The sequence below is a fragment of the Zosterops lateralis genome (assembly GCF_965231275.1).
Source record: "Zosterops lateralis genome assembly, chromosome: 3".
Taxonomy (NCBI): Eukaryota; Metazoa; Chordata; class Aves; order Passeriformes; family Zosteropidae; genus Zosterops; species Zosterops lateralis.
This window is the reverse complement of record NC_139764.1, coordinates 98,906,625-98,922,323: the sequence shown is the minus strand read 5'-3', so window position 1 is coordinate 98,922,323 and position 15,699 is coordinate 98,906,625.

The window sequence follows — 15,699 nt, the reverse complement described above, 5'->3', positions numbered from 1 at the left end:
ATGCTGGAGCAGGCTGTCCTGTTCACTGCTGTGAGAGTGAGCTGGGGAGCAGCCAGATAACCACCTCAACCCAGCATGGCTGAAATCAGCCAGTGGGGAAAAAAGGCATAAGGTCTTACAGCTTTGAACAATCACCAGAACATGGAGTTCAAAGAGAAGGTATTTCCCACCAGAGGTAATTATGCATTGAACAGCTTTCCTGAGCACATAGCAGATTCCTCAATTCCCAGTCATGATTTCAAGATTTCACATGACAGTTTTATTCAGGTACATTATGTTTTGCTCAGCAGTTACCATCAAGTTTTGCTGGGCATAAAAGGATTAGGATATATTATTTTATTAGTCCTTTTGTCCACCATCCATCAAGATGCTCTTTCATTGCACAGCAAGCTCAAGGGCACGCCAGAAGCTCCTCCCCAGCTATGCCTGTTGGTGCACCCAGCTGAAGAAAGGGGGGGGAAAAAATCTTCAAGATAAAGTTTTAACACTGAATATCTCAATAAATAACCGATATTTTGTTGCAGCAAAACACTCTGGTCTCATGTAACTCCAGCAGTAAAAAAAACACACTATAAATCAGGAGACAGCAGGTCTCTTACCAACAGAAACCCACTGTAACTATTCTACAACATATTGCCACATATCTCTCTTGGGGCTTCAGTGACTTCTAACATTTTCAGTGAAGCTGAGACACAAATAATTCCCTTAAATGATATAGCATTTTCCATATTCCCTTCCTTTCAAACCCCTTAACAGATCCACTCCCTCCTCCTTTCCTACAGCAGCCCTTGGGGAAAAAGAGGGATTATGCAGCTGAAGTGTTTCCTTCCTAGCAGGAATTGGGAAAACTTCCCTTTTGTAACCATCCTAGATCAATCACAGATGGAGACAGCAAGGCATTATATGACCATACTTTGCCTATACTGCATTGCAGAACTGCATATCCATACACAATTTTCTACAATAGTTGCCTTCCCTGTGACTGTCCCTATATCTTCTTTATTTTTTCATGGTTTTTTTTAAGTTCCCATCTATCCCCTTTTCTCCAGTGCTGCCACATTGCTCAGGACAAGGAAATTTGCACCCTCTTTCCACTGGGACCTTGTTCCCTCCCCACCTCGACCCTGAAGCTCATTTCTGAGCTTTCAGTACCAGCTTTCCTCAGCCACTTCCATTCTCATTTTCCACAACTGCCCCAGATCCAGCATCCAGGACAGATCCCATCTGAAAAGCAGCTTTGGAAAGCAATCTGTACCCCATGCACAACACATCCCTTCCCTGGCCCGAGTGCTAACACCCCAGCCACACATCCCTGATGATGAGACCTGATGTCTCCAGCTTTATGCAGTGCAAACACAGGCACATGATAAGCTGGGCATGAAGTGTGTTTCCTAAGGTCACTGTCCAGAAAAGGGATGAGACTGCTACACAGCTGCTGCCCTGTCATCTCCTCTCTGCAGAACTCATGGGTGCTTGGCTGCAAAGATAATGAGTACAGGCACAGAGCTCAGAACAGCAAGGCTGTAAAGGGGAGAGGAGAGAGGGTGCAGAGGATCTGCACTGTTTGGACTTTTTAAGCCAGTCCAACAATGCCAGGATCCTTTTTGGCATTCTCTGGGCACTGCCTGAAGGGGAATGAGACTTCACACAGATTAGCAGACCAGACTACCACAAAGTGGGGAAAAGGAGCAGAAGAGACCAGAGTTCCTTTCCTTCTTCCTTCTTCCTTCTGGTCATCCTGAAATTCACACACTCTGGTGCCTTTATTTTTTTAGAAATAACATTAAAATGGCCCAAGCTCCTGCCAGCAGCTGCCCTGCCCTGAGCAGAACACAGTCTCCCTATCTTGTGCTGGCAGTTATCAAAACACTTTGCAAAGGAAATACCAGAGGTGGAGATAAGCACTGGGTTAAATTCACCCCCCACTACATTCAGGTTTTTATTCTCCATATCACCTCCTCCTCTTTCCCCATATGATGGGCCATTAATCTTAAAACTCAGAGAAAGGTGTGCCACTGGAAGAAAGCAGCCTGCTGCCCAAGCCAAGCAGACTTCAGCCACACCACCTGGAAACTACCTGGCACTACAGGGCTGCTTCCATCACACTGCTTCCACAAAGCAAACACTTCTCAATACCCTGTAAATAATCTAGAGCAATAACCTTAGGACTCAGAGAAAGTTGTGCCATGGGAAGAAAGCAGAAGGAATTAAGGTCATCACTGTCTTCCTAGGTGCCTGTCATCACCAGGAATTAGTTAACCACCAAAAAATTATTATTCAAATGGACATTTAAATGCTAAGAGGAATGATCATTGGATGAGAGCCAAGAGCAGACCCTTGTCTCCCACACTAGTGCCAATGGTTAGGGAAAACACACTTTAACTTCTGGCCAAGTATTCCTGCTCCCACCATTGCCAGGAGGAAAATGTGCCTTTTCCCAACACCTTTTCTTAATGTGTTCACGCTGGTTTCATATAGAAGCACTAATAAAAGGGGAAGATGTCAGGGATTGTGAGGAACACAGACCCACAACTGCTTTATTTTTCAAATCAGTCCAACTGAGTGCAGCCACAAATCATGCAAAGTTTTGTTAAACAGAGAAAAAAGCTGTATTGAGCTTGCCTGGCAAGCACAGGACAAGCAACTTCGGGTCAGAATTTAATTACATCTCAATGGGGCTAAGCTGGCTCTGCTCCCATTGATTGTGGAGAGAGGTGAGCAGCTATCATCTGCTCTGATGAGGCTGAACAGAAGTAGAGCAAAACCAGATATATTTAGCAACAGGGCATTGATACAAGAACCTGATGATGTAAAGAGTAACCACCACCCTGCTGTCAAACCAAAAAAAAGCATTTGGCTGCCTGTCCTGAGCATGGTCCAGGCCCCAAGGGGCACAGCACAGACATCACCACCTCCCTCCACAATTCTTACTCAGCCTCCAGAGTCAGCTGGGGCTTTTGATTCTAATTTCATGGTGTGAGCCTAGACTTTAGTGGGTAGATTGCAGTCCCCCTGCAATCTACAGCTTGGCAAGTGGATGTGAGAGGTGGGAACAAACCATTGCTAACTTACAGAGGTGGTGAGGTGAGATGTGAGAAAACACTGCAAAGCACCACCCCTTTAGCTACTAACTAATCTGAGCCAGCTAAATTCAGGGCAGGGCCTAAAAGCAGCCCTGCCTCTTGCTGCTGAGGCAGGAGGAGGCACATCCCTGCTGCACCAGGCACACAGGGATGCTCTGCTTGCACACAGCCTGTGTGTGCAACACATCACCACCCACACTGCAAACCTCAGCTCCTTCTGAAGTGCCAGGAAGTGGCATGTCCTGCAGGCTGGGAATTCTGTACCCAGCACAGAAACAGCAGCCAGCCCCTCAGGGCTCTGGACAGGTCTCCAGATGGCAAGGCTGAGGAGCAACCTTGCAAACTGAGTCTCATCCTGGATCTCTTGCTACTACCCAAGCTGCAACCACAGCATCATCAGGGGTTACAAGTATCACAGAGGGGAACAGCCTTCAAAACTGGATGGCCACAAAAGAAATCAGCAGTGATGTTAACTCCCAGGGGACCAGGACCTGGCAGGGAGGACAGAGTCATGCAGAAGGAAATGCTGCTGAACTGGTCAGCCCTCTCCACCCCCTCTTTTGAGCTCCGGGATGTAATCCAGGCTGTGTGTCAGGGACAGTGCTGCACAAGGGACATCCTGAGTACCATCAGTGACACATCCTGGTGATAAACAGTGGGTTTCCCAGACATGCACCACTGTCACTGCCAGGTTTTCCTCCTCCCTCAGTGCCTGATATTGACTGAAGAAGTAGGACATTTCCACATACATCTGTGTTTTGAACTGTGTAGTGTCAGAGATTAAAGCACTGCTGGCTGCACCCCTGGGGTCTACTCATAACTCCAAAAGGTGACACATTAGATGTTCATGTTTGAGAGGTGCTCATAAAAATCACCATCTGCTGAGGTAACAGAAAACAATGACTTCTGTCACCAAATTGTACAAATGTTTCTCTGCTCTGTGTTATCTCCTTTTCACAGGCTCCCTTCAGTGCCATTTTATGATACATTTTCAGACAGCTTCTCACCGTTAGCTTGAGCCAGTTCGATTTCTTGTAACATTGTACAACAATTAGGGTAGTTTTACATTTAGTCTGGGTTTAGCAAAAGGAAAAACATGGTGAAGTTAAGGGGTTTTGTTGGGTTTCCTGGACCTAGAGCCACATTAGCCTCTAGGCAGTGAGCTAGAAAAAAACCCCATGTTTCTAATCCAGAAAAGCTCCCTGGTCTCTATTAAGTATTAAATGACTGATTTATTCATCAGGAGTATGGTGGAGGGTTTTTCACTCACAATCCTTTCAAGATGATTATTATTCTACTTAAAATGCCTTCCAATGTCTGCTTTTGAGTCTAATCCATGTTAAACAAGAGCTGGGAGAAAGCTTTCTCTGCTGAGCTAACAGAAGCTTTGTTTCAAACTCAAATAACCTCTTTATGGGAAGCTCTTCTGGAAACAGTGTAAAACAAACATTGGTGGAAAAAAAAAAAAGGAAAGAGAAGAACAAATCATATCTTCCTTCTTCTCAAATCAGACCTCTGCTACTACAGTTACTCTATATGTTCTGAAGAGTGCTTCTTTGTGATCCCCCTTAGCTCACATCATGAGCAAATCCCAATCCTACATGCACTTATTAACAGGCCCAGATATTTAAGGGTTAAAAGGCTCACTTATGATAAGATGAAAATTAAGTACATCAAGATTGCAAAAGACCAACAGCTTGTTTAGAAATGCCTGTACTCAGTAGTCAAAACTAACAGCCATCAAACAACTATTTTTAAAGACCTTCCCTTTTCCCGTTTTTAAATAGATGAGAAACAATTGAAATATTCAGTAAAATGCCTGTCAATGCCAGCTTGTGTTTGTAATATAATGTAGATTACTAAGATGTTGGTTCAGTATGATTAATAGTATTTAAAATAAAATCTATGAAATAGCCACATCAGAAATCTGAATATTAACAAAAAAGCTTAAGAAACCTAAATAAAAAAATCAAAGTACTAAGAATTTCTCATGTCTCACCAGGTGATATAAATTTAGTTCTCCCTTATAAAAAGTTATTGAATCCAACTTTAAAAAGGTCTTTGTTCCCCTTGTGTTTTAAATGACAATTTAAGGATACATCTGTTAAACAGCACACTCTAAAAGTCATTGCATGACTCTTCTGGCTGATAAAACCAAGGTAACCTTGGTACAACATTAAAGCAGTCAGTGTTAATGGATTACAGGGTTTTAAGCAGTCCTGCTGCAGAGGCATCCAAAGCACTGCAGGAATGTGGTGGTTTGTTCCCCTGCACCAGGTTTCGGTCCAGGACTTCTCCATCTCAGTAGGTGGCAGATCATTCAGATTACAGCCTGTTTGGATTGCTCTTGCCAAGGAGAGCTAGAAACTCTGCAAAAAACAGGCAGACAGTGACTGAGGCTTTCTCTTAGCCCCCATGTCCTTCTGCCATGCTGCGGAAGGGCACTCCATGCCAGTCACAACACAGAGTGACCCAGAGATGAGCAAGTTCCTCCTAGATGGGTGCAGGAGTCATCACCACTTGGTCACAGAGGGACAGACACAAGTGCACAGGAGGGCCTAGTGCTTGGCATGCTCTGCCTGTGAGTGTGGTCTAGCATGTAGGTGCATCCCGCAAACACCAGTGTTGGGGCATGGACATTCCTCAGACCACAGAGTGGTCAGGAGCTGCACAACTTAAACCCTGTCTTCAGTGGGCCCAGCAGGACCCATTCTGCTGGGTGCTGAGTTTAGATACAAGGAGCACATACCTGAAAAAAAGAAAGATAAATTCAGTCACAGAGCCAGTTAACAGGAGAATGAAGAATAAAATATGATCTTCTTGCTCCAAGGCAGAAACCCATTGCCAGTGGTTCCCATTGTATGTTTTCCACAGACCCCAAGAACCTTCATACTATTTCAACAGATCTTCAAAAATCAACTAAAGCTATTGTCACAACAGGCTGAGGCTCACACCTCTAAGATAAGCATCCTTTGGGGACCCCTCACTTCAACAGAGAACACAAAGATCTGCTGCATTCAACCCAACAGCTCCTGAATCACTGCCAACTGTTGAGCAAAGAGTCTTTATGATGCTGTGGACTGGCTCAGCTAAAGGCAGCATGGCATTACACTGCCCTATGGGAAATGAGCCACAGTCAGCACTAAGGCAGTCCAGCACAAGGTTTTATAGCACACAATTTACTATTTCCATCTTTATTACACCAAGGTGTCAAACAAGATCCTGAATATGCAATGGCAGCAGTCAGCATGCTAATGGCTGTACTCATTTTCAGCATCCTACAAACCATTCAGACTGGAAAAAAAAATTGCAGCCTGCTTTGGTGTTAGCACTTTGCAATTAAATCCTCACCTTTCCCTCTCTTGCTTGGAGCACTGTCTTGCTAGAAATAGTACAGCCATGCCTGGCTTCCCACTTTTCTCATATCTTTATTATTCCAGCAGGCTGGGGCCACTTGGTTTGCGAGGGCCAGCAATTCATAAGCCCTTACCTTGCTCTGTGGAAAGCCATTTCATGATAGCACAAAGCCCACACTGGCACTGCTCTGTTATCCACAGGCTTTGGAGCTTTGCAGGGAAATCCATTAACCATGTGCATTTAGAGGAGACACAATTACTCTGCCTGTAACTGCACCTCAGTGAGTGATCCTGCAACACCACAGACATTCACTAACATTCACCACCCTGGGCCTCCAGTGTGATGCACAGTGTGATGTCTCTTCACTCAGTTGTGTAGCACATTGCCACAAAGGAAAGTGAAGGCAGTTTCCTCCACAGCCTTTGTAACTGCAGTTGTAAAAAAAAAAAAAAAAAAAAAAAAAAACAACCAAAAACCTCCCCCAAAAAAACGCCACAAAACTTCTAATTAAATAAGTCACTTCAAAACCCAGACCTACCCACATTAGCAGGAGATTTAACATCAAGTTCTTCTGGGGATGAGGGAAGTGTTTATACCAGGCAACAAAGCATCTCTGAGCTCTCTGCTTTGCCCTTACAGAGAGGAGGTAACCACATCCACCCCCAAGAGGGACCAGAAAGGTTCATTAACTGGTGGTTACACAACACTTTCACAGGGAAGCCATGTGTTCACAGTTTCATTTTGTCATAATTAGGGTCACATACTAAAGCAGTGTCTCTAGGACTTTAATACCCCATTTGTGCAAGGGGCATTTCACAAAACTCAGCAAAAAAAAAAAAAATTCCCTGCTATTAAGCAACCTATTATTCCCACATACATACACTCATGTCTTACAGATGCCCTGACATGCCTCAGAAGAAGCAGGTAGCAGGCAAAAGCTTTACTTGCTCATGACTCAATGACATTAAACCAATTTGCTTTAACTAACTCTCTGATGCAGGCAGCTACTACTTAACTGCTAAAAACAATTTAAAAAAAATGTTTGCCTTCATTGAAAACAAGCCCGGTTCAGGTGGCTATCTGAAAACAAGAATGGAGGAAAGGCAGATGGATTGCTGTCCTCTGGGCTAAACCCAAAGCATTTTTCAGGACTGGTCAACAGAGATTACAAAGCTATGCTGTTCGTTGTGTGACCTGAGCTGTGACTTTGTGCAATGTGTCACTGACCCCAGGGTGAGGCACTGGTCTCTCTCTAGCCCATGGCACCTGAGCAGATGTGACAATGAGCTTCCATATGGTCTGTTAATGAAGGTCACTAAAGGCTCTCAGCAGATACATGTTTTGATATTTCTTGGACAAAACCATGTTTCCATTTCATCACTGTCAGATGGTATTTGAGTGTTAATACCTAGAAATACCTTGACCTCCTTCTTCTGGGAATTTCACTCTGTGTTTTGAAAACATAGACTTGACTTCATGACTTGACTTCATGCCCTGCTGAAGTGTTGCTGACATTTCCTGACATCCTGGAGCTGGCTAAACAGGGACAAGAGCCTAGAGGAAGAAAAGGAAAGATTTTTGCAGAGATGATGTCCTGGTAGTATTATACACAGATATTTTAAATCAAGGGCATAAAAGGGTTATTTAAGGTCATGGCTGGGGTCACAGTAATAAACAGTTCAGGCCTACAGAAAATCAGAGTAATGGCAGAAGAAACTCACACATGAGATTAAAGGTAATGAGTACATCATGTGACAGATTCCAGAATTTTGTTTGACATTATTTTTTGATGCATAACATCTCTGCTCCCTGTGGTCTGCCCCCATAAAATACCCCCATCTCCCCCAGTCTGCTTGGGTTTTCAACCTTCAGCTACACATAGGTGACAAATCCACTGAGTCTGTAATTTATGCACATGTGTATCTACCTCCAACCTTCCAGCAGCTCCAGAGGAGAGTCAGAGGGTCCATCTGTGCATGTAAATAAGGCTAGGCAGGGCTTGTCTACGACCAGGGGTCACCTGACACAGCCTGGCCACCTCTCTACAGCTCCATTCTCTTCCCACCAATCTCCAGTCTGAGGGCTAAGGGTGTAAAGTTGACCTTCCCAGCACCTGTGGAGGCCAAGGAAAGGATGGACATTTTGAGAAAATAATAACTGATGGATCTGGATGCAAAAATGAGTATTGGGAGTAATCCTGAGCAAAGAACCTGAGCATTTCAGTGGCCTCTGTAGGAAAGGTGAAAAAGGCAGCACCACCATTGAGCTCAGTTGTTTGTACTCATCAGGAGCTGGGACATGTGCTGTTTTCCCCCTGTGCAGACAGGCTGCCTGCACATTAGCAAAAATACACCCTCCTCTCCAGGTGGAATGTGACTGCCCAAGCAATCCCAGAGTTGGACTAGGTGGTCCTCACTGATCCCTTCCAACTGAGGATATTCTGATTCTGATTCCAGTCATGGGCTGGTGTCAGTGCTCTACTCAATTACAACACTCATGACTCTTCCTAGAGGAGCTCAGCAACAGGACAAGAGCCACACACTGGAACAAGGGAAATGAGTTTTTACTGTGAATGTGGTCAGGCACTGGAGCAAGCTTCCCAGAGAGGATGTGGAGTCTCCATCTTTGGAGATACTTAAGAATGGACAACACCCTGAGCAGGCCAATCTGGCTGGCCCTGCATTAAGCAGAGGGTTGGACTAGAGACCTTCCAGGGGTGACATCTCTAGGACGTCTCAAATGGTTCTGTTTTTCCATGTGGAGATTCAGTTTGCTGCTCCTCCATGAGCTGGAAAAGAAAATGTCTTCCTTGTCAGCAGTACCAATTTGCCCATCTCCATTCCTTGTGAAGCTACTCTGCGTTTGCAGACGTCAGAAGAGTTTACAAAACCCAAACCCTGGGATCTATGATATATTTCTGGGGAGTTCAAGGGAACAATCCTATGTCTCCTCCTTCCCCTTTTAATTCCCAGCAGCACAAAGATGAAAGCAATGCCAATCCCTGAACTCCTATACCTCAGGCCTGCCTTCTGGAAAAGCACAACTTGACATTTTTAACTACATGCTTAAAGGTACATTGTACATTGGCTACAGTCTGTACAGGTGAGCGTTTTTTACAACTTCCTTGCCATTAATCCCTTCAAAAATTGTACAAGTTCTTTCAACTAGAAGAATGCTAAAGCTCCCTCTGAGGTAAAAGCACACAATTTTGCACATTAAAGACAGGGTAGATGAAAGGAAGGTCTCTTCACAAGGGATCTCATCCTGTAGACTCCACCCTTTGCAGATAAACCCCTGGGAAAGCCCTGCCCTGCCTCTCCCTCAGGCCACCCAGCTCTGATCCCACCTCCACTCCATCCAGGAGATGGATATGCTCTATCGTAGGCCAGCTTCAGAAATCTTTGTAACAATCCCACCTCGTCTCTGGGACTGGTTAGGAGACAAAGGTTTGCTAGCACCAGGATTGGTCATGCATACCATGGAGGCACCAGGCAGAATCCCAGCACAGCTATCAGGATGTTATTCCATGGCCTGTCCTATAAACCAAACATTGCCCAAATGCATGTCTTTATCCCAGGTCATCTGTGAGGCATGGATGTAGCTCAAGTCTGAAGTGGGCTAAGGGCAGAGAGACTACCAGCACAGCACAGCCCTCAGGGGACAGGAGATCAACCAATCTAACAGTGTCTCAAGTCACAGGAGTTTACATTTGCCCTTGACCCCCATCACCTCTCTTGCAGGGCTCCAGGCTCTCAGGCTGGAACAGAAAGCAAAGGTGTGGGTGTCAGAGAAGAGATGTCCCTGGTCACAGACATCTGCAAAGCTCAACTTGGCAAAGTGGACCAACAGCAATGCTGGATGTCACAGCTGCCTTTTGTTCTCTGGACAAAGCATCATGAGACTGCAGCACATCTGTGCTGGGCAAGCACCTGGGGAAGTGCTCCTGTAGCCCCTTGCCTTCTTCCAGGCTGGGACTGGGCAAAAGCCACAGGAAAACTGGGTGCTGTGCAGGCAGCAAAGCAGTTTCTGCTGTACAAAGCCAGGACTGTCACCTGCTTGCTTCCCTACACCCTGCCTGGTGTCATCCCAGGCTTGTGCAGGTCTGCTGAGGTCCAAGCCCAGCAGCCCTTGTAACTTTGCTCAAGTTTGGGATTTAATGCTGTAGCGAAAATCCTGTAGCCTGACAAACACTGGGAATGTCAGCCTGTCCAAGGTCAGCCAGTCTTCAACCCTGTCCTCACTGAGGATGAGAAAAAATCTTCACAAACGTGGAACAAGAACAAAGTTTCTTCAGGAAGGCGAGGTTCATCTCTTGCTGATTAGCTTCACACACCCACAGCATCTCTGCAGGGCTCTCCTGCTTCCTTACACTTGTGTTTACCCAGCAGAGTTAGAGGCAGCTATCTCTAAGGGCCACCCACCGTGAATACCAGGACAAAGAGGAGAAAAACATGACTAGGAGCCTCAGCAGGACACCCAGCAGGGCTCTCTACAGGAGAGCAACCCACTGGGGATGGAGCAGGGGTGTGGAGTCATCAGGGGATCCCTGTTCAGAGATATGCTGGCCTTGGGAGCCACAGTGGGAAAGGCCAGAGGGAAGTCAGAATTGAAACAAGCAAGCCGGGACAAACCCAAAGGGGCTGAGTGGACTCAAGGGTGGCATTTATGCTACTGATGATGTGAGAAGACCACACAGACAGCTTGAGTCGTCCTTACTTTGGTAACTGCATCCATCCTGTGGCCACTCACTGGCTGGAATCTGCAGCTTGAGTAGTAAGTCACTCGTGGGAACACAGCAGTACCAGGTGGACACCAGCTCATCCTCATTGCGCTGCGTCTCGTCTGCTGTGGAGCTTCCCCCCCTCCACTGCAGGTGACAGTGATTTTGGCCTTTTTCCTCATCTGGCCATAATTTGAGATCACAGAGGGTCTCAAAAGAAAGGGCTGTTTTATGAGCACACAAGCTGCTCACATGGGACATACCGTCACACTCCAGCTGTGCACAGCAGAGATGCTGGGGCAGGAGCCAGCTGCAGCTGCTGCTGGTGGAAGTGCTCCCATGGCCTGAGCCCTCCATGCTCCCAAAGGAAAGGCAGCAGGAAGACAGCATGGTGAGAGACATGAAAGACAACTCTTTGCTGGGCTGGGTCTTTATTCTTGTGTTTTTGAAGAAAGCAAAGCCCATCCCTTGAAATGTGGGAAGCAGGGAGAAAATAAGTGTTTACTGGCAATGCTTAGGTTGCAGTAAAATCCAAGATGTTTGAAAGGACACTCCTAAAAATATGCTTTTATATTTAAACATCTGTTCTCAGCAGGTTTTTTGTGAATTAGATGAGTCAAGCTCCAGCCCTGGGCCAAAGCCCAGCTTCATTAATTACACAGGGACAACCTCCCTCCCACCTCCAGCTGTGGCTTCCCCACTGCATCCTGGCCCAAAGCTGCTGAAGGATGGCTCTTCAGTCAGGGAATTGGTGTCCTCTGCAGCAAAGCATCCAGCTTTCCAGCTCATCTCAGCTGGGAAAGGCATGTTCAGTGTGAGCCAGCACCTCGAGGAGGAGCAGAGATGAAACAGGTTTATGAACATTAACTCCTAGCCCTCACCTTCCAGCTCAGCCTCATGGACCTTTCTTCTCTGCATCGCAACAGCCTCTCTCTTGCAGTTATTTTTCTCTGGGGAACTTGTTGGAGGCAAAGCAAATTTCCTCCTCCCATTCCCTGTTTGGGTCCCCAGACAGACAACACTGGCTCTGTGCTCTTTCTCAAGTCCAGCTTTTTCCATCCACTGAATTTCAGAGTACATGAGCTCAGAACATGGCACAGACTCACCAGATATAAGGTCTTCTCTGCATCAAAGTAAATACCTGAAGAACTCTCAACATTAGAAATAAATTTTTCAGAAGGTTTTGGGTCAGAACTGTAGAAAAACGCAAGTTTATCTGGGTAAATGTTTGGAAAGCCAAGTGATGGATGCTGGCTCTGCTTTGAGCAAGATACACATTGCCTTTGCTACACACGAGTTAATGTTAGAAAGGCAGATTAATATATAAACTTGTTCACTGAAGGGTAACACCAATGCAGCAATTTATGGTGGGGAAATGAAGGTTTTCCTGCTTGTTCCATAGAGGCTAAATCTTGCTGGTTTTTTTCTCCGAGCATGGCAAAAACTGTCTAAGCTAGTTTGAAATCTAAACAACCTTCTGATGGACATTCACTGGACTTCTTCTAACAAATCCACAGTGAAAATCTGTACCAAGATCTCCAGACTCTCTCCAAACATGCCATGGTGTCCTCATGGTGCAAGGCAGGAGCATCCAGGTCCTGGCAGTGGTCAGCCAGCATCTGTGCCATAGTGGAAGACAGCCAGGAAGAGGCAGCATCTCCCCATGCTACATTCCAGGGAAATGGATACCCTGTGAAGGGTGCCTGGGAAGCATGGAAGAAAACACCCTTTCAGTCAGCAAGCAAAAGGGAGAGATCCATTCTGACATTCTGTATTTTAACTTTGAATTTTAATCCTTTTTGTGGTTAATACAGGTGACCACCAAAAAACCCTCATAGTTTTCCTGAACTGTTATGACAAGAGACTGCATCTATCTCTCTTGAAGACTTGCTGAAAACACAGCAAGTATTAGGAAAGAAAATGAAATCTTAACACATGTGCTGAGATATTTATTGTTATAAGATCAGCTCCTTCAGTGAACTAACTGCAAATAGCTTAGAAAATTTCTGGTGGGAACAAAAACCTGGAAAAACTCAGCTCCCCAGGTTTTGTTTTGATTAATGTATTGGAGGGAGCCTGTTATTTTACCCAGAAAGGAAACTCCTTGTGTTTGGCTCTCTGGTGCTCCTATCCTAGCTCCTGGTAGTGCTGCAGCTGTCCATCACACCTCACCAGGGTGAACAGCAACACAGCCCAGCACAAACACCCCTCCCAGATGCTGGTGCTGGGACCTTCTCAGGGTGTTTTCCCTGCCAAGGGAACGTGTCTGTGGCATGTTCTTCCATCTTCCCCATCCCTGTCTTGCACCAACACTGCCAAGTGCAAGGGCCAGGTTGGGCTGGGCTGAGCTGGTCCTTGCCCTGGCTACAGCCATGGAGATCTGTTCTGTGGCCAGAGAGTTGGTTGCTCCAGGAGTTGAAGGCAAGTGAGCAAAGACCTGAGGAAGCAAAAAGCTCAGGCTCTGTATCACAGAAGAACAACATTTCCTTGGCTTTAACAAAGAACAAGTCTTAACTAGGGGGTTTGACCCGTTGAGATTAAAGTCAGGTGTAGAATAGGGTCCATAAGATCATCCCACAGCAACCATGGACTAGGGAGAAGGCAGGGAACAAAAAATGTCACTGGATATGGCTGCAATTTTTCACATGCCCTTTCTCTTCACAGATGAAAGTCTGTCAGGAGAGAGGAGTGACAGTCCTGCCTGTAGTCTGGGGATGAGATATGGCATGGAGAAGGAAGAGTCAGGTATGAGTTAACAGTATAGTTTAATCTCATACTTGGGGAGTGAGCAATCTGAAAATCAGATCTGAAAGTCACATTTTGTCCAGACAATTGCATGCCTCAACTCCACTTTGGCCTTTGCTCATAAAAGTCCAATCGAATTCTATAGCAGGGTAAATAAGTGCTAGTGGTTTCAATGGATAATGGTAATCTTAAAATAATCCCACATTCCTTAAATAAATATGATGGTTTAGAAAGACTCAGATGTTAATATGTACAAGAACAAATGTGTATGTGTATATGGATGTATGCATTTATCTCTCAATAATTAAATCTTTTATTAGAAGGCATGATTGAAGAGTGCTAACAGCGAGCATCTATAACATCTTTTCTTTCCCAAAGCAGAGGCTGAGTGGCAGCACAGCAGGAGTCAGAAGAGGCCATCTACCATGTAACTCCAGCATCCATGCCCAGAAGAGCTCCTGGGCTCCCACAGGATTTGGGAGAAGCCAAGAGCCAGCACTTGTTGGCTCCTTCAACACTGTGCTTTTGATGTGAAGGATTCTGACTCCTTGCTGGTCTGGCTGGGTGCCATGCAAAATTGATCCACATGCCACATTTGGCATTTGTACTACACACTTCCACCCTTGCTCTTGAAGATCAGCCAAGATACTATCTACTGGCCCTCCTGGGAAACAGTCTTAAGGAGCACCAGGCCATCATAAAAAGGAATTTGCCAATTTTCATTGATTTTTCTGAGGAGTTGTGCTAATTAGGCCTTTAGCTTTTGGGAAATTTTCTCTTTAATTCTCAGCACTCGTTCAGGGGCAGGGAAGTATCACTGCATGGCCTCAGAGTCCTTCAGTGTCACTGCTAAACCACAGCAGCATTTGAGATCACTGCTGCTCAAACACTGTCCTGGCTCCAGCAGTGATCTGCTCCAAAACACAAGGCATTTGGCTCATTTTGACAGCTGGTTTATGGAGCCAGCACTGCTTCCAAGTGAATCTGGGGAACTGTCCTGGAATGAACTGTTTCCATGCGGGCAGCCAGGAAACTTTCCAGGACGCTCCACTCCTTCAGAGACAGCCTGCAGGGATGGAGGAGGAGGAATTTGCTCACTTTGGTTGAGAAGATTTTTTGTCTCTGATGCTTGCAGAGCCTGTTCCCTTGGAACATTTTGTTTGGGGCTATTTAATCCCATATTCAGCTCCACCATCTCCTCCTCCTCATTTCTCCTTTCCCCAAGACCTGCCTCAGATCCAAAACAACTTTGTGACTGGCCTGGCTTTGGACCCGGAGCTCTGCATGTGACACCACACCCCCACATTCCCAGATTATCTACTCTTCCAACAGAACATCCTTCTCAGTCACAGTTTGTGTGGGAAGGGACTATAAGGAACATCCAGTTCAACCCTCTGCCATTCCACTACACCCAGTCTCTCAGAGCCTCATCCATCTGACCCTGAATGTTTCCATGGATGGGGCATCTGCCACATCTCTGAACAACCTGTGCCAGTGTTTCACCACCTTCATTGTAAAAAAATTCTTCCTTACATCTAGTCTAAATCTGCCCTCTTTTAGTCTAAAACCTTATTCCTTATTCTACCTATATGTGCTCTGGTAAAAAATCTATCCTCACCTTTCTTGTAAGCCCCCATTGCTATGAGCTCATCTTTCTAACAATGGTCTGACCACTCATTTCCTTCTGTCCTTCAGCCCCTCCATTACAAACTCTTGGGCTTTAGCTCAGTGGTTTAGGAAGAACCAGCAGAATGGAAGATGCAATCATTGCAGTCAGTGCCGAGGAGCAGCAAG